The sequence below is a fragment of the Poromitra crassiceps genome, assembly GCF_964638095.1.
Source record: "Poromitra crassiceps genome assembly, chromosome: 6".
Lineage (NCBI taxonomy): Eukaryota > Metazoa > Chordata > Actinopteri > Beryciformes > Melamphaidae > Poromitra > Poromitra crassiceps.
Genome location: NC_139627.1, coordinates 49,470,280 through 49,474,825, shown reverse-complemented (window position 1 = coordinate 49,474,825; position 4,546 = coordinate 49,470,280). Strand labels below are relative to the sequence as shown.

At 45.1% G+C, this 4,546-nt stretch overlaps 1 protein-coding gene across 1 annotated transcript in view; it reads right to left on the bottom strand.

Moving 5' to 3' along the window:
- gli2a (GLI family zinc finger 2a) overlaps nt 1-3,800 on the bottom strand; it is a 150,737-nt gene extending 146,937 nt beyond the window's left edge. Inside the window, exon 1 of the mRNA XM_083638290.1 lies at nt 3,719-3,800. The gene's annotated coding sequence lies outside the window, so the exon portion shown is untranslated. The remainder of the gene's footprint in view (nt 1-3,718) is intronic.
- Between the last annotated feature and the right edge of the window lie 746 nt (nt 3,801-4,546).

Below are 4,546 nucleotides of genomic sequence, written 5' to 3'. Positions count from 1 at the left end.
TGATTCCCACTCGGGCACACCAATGCTAAAGATGCATGCGCTCCCAGTACTGACAGGAACTTAAGATTTAAAAATATAAATCTCTATGTAGCACATGGCATAATATGTTAAGGCCACTGTTGTATTTATATATATTTCTGTTTCTCAATGGTCTCGACGTTGATATTTATGCTACGCTCTAAATATATAAATGTAGACCTAGAGGAAAAATCCACTCAAAGAAAAAACAAACACTTTTGCCACTCTCGCGGGGGCTATTGGTGATATTCCTTGCAAGAGACAATAATAACCATACAGGACATCATCGTAAAAGAGGCCGAGAGAGACCAATTTCTCAGGCTCTTACTACTGTATGCTGCCTCTCCACAGGTGTGTGAGCCAACAGCTGAACATCCGCAAGTCCACACCTGTTCTCTGGGGCTTTTTGAAAGTCCTTCTGGGAAATGTAGGAAATCACTATGGACTAGTCAGTGGAAGGCAGATTACAACACTTCATCACAAAATGACTCACTGGAATGCATTGAAGATCACACTGATGCTATCTGACAGTCAGTGTAAAATTACCCAGGGATGGATTTAGCCTTTAAAGACACTTATAAACGGCTCTCTCAAATCAAGCAATCTGACTGGCTCACAGCTGTGGTATATTTAGCATATACCACAGTAAATATACCACAGTTAGAGCCACTCACCGCCCTGAACACTGTGTGAAGCAAATTGGGGCAAAAATGAGGTGAGGGGCCATTGGGGCCATTTATGGAGAGTTTGAGCTGTTTGGACCTGAGCCAGAGGGGCTACAGGACCAAACAGTGATTTTAAAGACATTTAAATTTAATTTAAATGTAATTTTAATAATAATAATAATAATAATAATAATAATAATAATAATAATAATAATAATAATTTTTCATATTTCCATACTTGGTAACCATTTTATAAAAGCAATAGATCACTTCAGACCGTGATATATGCTTATTATACCTACACCTAAGGTGTGACCACTTAGGTGTGGTATAATTATAAAATCATATATTATCTATTATATCTATTGCTTAAGTATACAGTTAGGCTACATCAACTTTTTTTTTGACAATGTTTAAACATGCAAGTATCCTACATTTTATATTAGTAATGTATTGAGGCAAGAGGCCAGAGGCCTGCACAGCGCTATGAAAGACGGAGCCGCTACCCTTCTCATCCCACAGCCACTCAATTCCAGCGCAAAACATTTTTCAGACCAACAACCGAGGCCCTCAGCTGCACCCCCTCCCCCCCACCCCCACCCCCAACACCAACACCCCTCCACCGCCAACACCCCCAACCCCCGTCCCCATGCAAGTTGGATTTTCCTGCGGCTGCCATCACGAAATGACAGGCTACTGAATGGCTTCATTGGTAACAGTACAGTGTCTTAGCTCATTGAAATGCGGCTCGGAGTGGGGTGGGTTGGGGGTGGGGGGGGGGGGGTCTTTTTTTCAACTTTTGAGTTTACTCAGCGGGAGTGGGGTGGTGTGGGTGGCTGGCTGGCGCGGGGTAGTACTCAGACCCTCTTCCTCTCCTCCTCCTCCTCTGTACGCTAGACTTCATCGGTATTTGTTTTTCAAAAAAAGCTGCTGCCCCTATTTTATACCCTCCCCACCTTCTCCTCAGCCTATACCCCTCCAAAACACGCACGCACGCACGCGCGCGCGCGCGCACGCACACACACACACAACACACACACACACACACACACACACACACACACACACACACACACACACACACACACACACACACACACACACACACACACACACACACACACACACACACACACACAAGCCAATCACTGCTTTCCCAGTGTTTGGTTCATTAGATTGCATTAAATTCCTGCAGACTTTCAGAGAAGAAGAAAAATAAATGAAGTAAAAGATTCAGATCAAGAAAAGAAAAAGAAGAAGAAGAAGAAGAAGAAGAAGAAGAAGAAGAAGAAGAAGAATAAGAAGAAGAAGAAGAAGAAGAAGAAGAAGAGAAGAAGAAGAAGAAGAAGAAGAAAAAGTGGGACCTGTGCGGAGGAGCGACGGGGGCTCCCGGCAGACATCACAAGCCGAGCCAGAGGCCGGGGCTGTGGAGATGAAAGTGACATGGCCACTATGGGTGTATGGGTCTGTGAACGCTGCCGAAGCGGAGCCCCCAGCACCCACGCTGAATGAGCTGAATGGGCTCATCCATTCTTTGCTCCTTTCACTCTGCCTAGGCCCTGACTGTTGGAAACTCTTCATTGCTCACAATGGGCAAACGCACTAAAACCTTCTCTTTTTTCTTCTCATGCAAATCACCCCCAGCCCCGACTAGGGGCGCTGTCATCATGTGAAATGGGAAAATACACACACACACACTACACACACGCACACACGGACACACACACACACACACACACACACACACACACACACACACACACACACACACACACACACACGCACGCATGCACACATACTCTTTTCGATTAAAGGAACAGATCACAAATGTTATTGTTTGAAACTTTACGCATTCATTCATTGCTATTTTTATTTTATTTACTTGAATTATTTCGGTTAGTCCCCTTTCTGCCCTTCTTCCTCTGAAAGGCCAACAATGTTCCAACTCTGCTTAACACTAGGTCTGTTTCTCATCAGCATGAGAAAAAGAAAACACGCAAAGGAATGGAACCCATTTGATTTTGAAATGTGAATTATATGGAGAGAGAGAAAAGAAACCCAAACAGTGTTTCCACTGCACACTGATGTAGGCCAAAACAACCAACAACAAAGTGGCGCTCATAAGTCCCTACATGGGTTCGCAGATCATTAGCAGCGCCTGTTAGGTAGCGGTAAAAGCCAACAGCAAATATAGCTGCTAAGAGCCGCACAAAAGCGTCAAGTGTTTGTTGATCGCTCAGCCTGGAGAGCAAACAGCAAACTTTGGAATCTTTCAACAATAAGTACACACAGACCCTGTCAGCGCAGACGCGCTGCATGCTGCTCCTGCATTCCTGATCCCCTCTTTGATGCCGCTTATTTCTTTACTTTGTTGCATAAAGAGATGCATGAGTATAAACGCTTAAGAAGTGGGTGTGTGTGATGGTTGCATTAAGCAGCAGCTATATTGCAATTTATAACAGTATCATTTATTTTCTGTAACAAAGTAATAGCATAATACCTGGAGCAGTTGACTGAAAAGTCAATATGCTTGCACTGGCCACGATTAATTTATATTTGTGAAAATGTAAAGCTATTCATCATACTGATCACTCCAGGCCGAATATCGCAGTTTCATCTAAAGTTTGGGGAGGAGGGAAAAAAGCGTGCAATGAAACCGTTGAGACTTGAGTTGAAATCACTGTGAGACGGGTTCGGCGCCGAGCGTTCTGATCACATCCCTTCACATGTGGATCAAGTTGCAAGACTAAATTTTTTTGGATTCCTATGTCAGATAAGTTCAAAGTGCAAACGCGATGTGAAGCTGCTGCCCTAAGCCTCATCTGCCCTTGACACGCAAAGGTGAGAGAAAAAAAAATGTGTGAGACTCGATAGAGATCAGATAATAATCAAATCGTTATAAAAACTACCGGTGAGTGTTTTTTATCAAAGCTGGAAATAAAGAACACATCCCTGCAGGCTAAAAACAAAAGCGAACTCAACTCTCAAAGCCGTTAGCGCTGTCAACAATCAGCATCACCACAAACTTTCCTTACCTTCACTGCTTTCTCTTCGCTTCTCAACCGACGCTCTTCCAGTCACTTTTTCTGTAAACTTTGCCGGGGGGGGGGGGGGGGGTACCCGATCAACTACGACCGAGCTGGCACCACCATCGAACGCAAAAACGCAGCACACAACAAGCCTCTCCGGACTGTCGACGCGAAACTCCATGAACCGAGTTAAGAAAAGTTTTGGGGAAAGTCTACGCAAAGTTTGCACGGCATTACCCCCCTCACTTCCAGGCAGGCAGAGACACACAGACAGAGAGTCAGTGGAGCGCAGAAGTCGCGTCTAACTTTTTCTTACAATCCATCTTCTTCCAAGAGGTGCGCTTCTTTTGTGCGTCTTTTGCGCGTTTTCTCACCAAACTAACATCATGCCTTGTTTGTCCTGCGTACGCGTAAAGTTGGGAACTCTAGGCGGGCTAGGTTGCTGCAAATCGACAGTTGTTCTAGAGACATGCGGTGGTGGTGAGATCTTCAGGCTGATGATCTGTTTTCAATCCCGACCCCCTCACCCCTCTCCTCCTCCTCCCCCACCTCCCTCCTCCTCCGTCCTCCTCTCTCTCTCTCTTCTCCCCACACCATGTCTCTCTCTCTCTCTCTCCTCACTCCCCTTGCTCCCTGGTGAGTTGAGCCATTTGCTGCACGCAGATGGGCCGGGCTAACTCAATCCAGCAGTTGTAGGGGGGGGTGGGGTGGGGCCTTGGCTAGATAAAGTTTCATTTATTGTTCGATTTTTCACGGGATTTACAGTTAAGCATGTTTTTTTTTGTGGGAGCCATTTCTGGAGCCAGCTAGCTGTACGAGAATGAACAAAGAAGT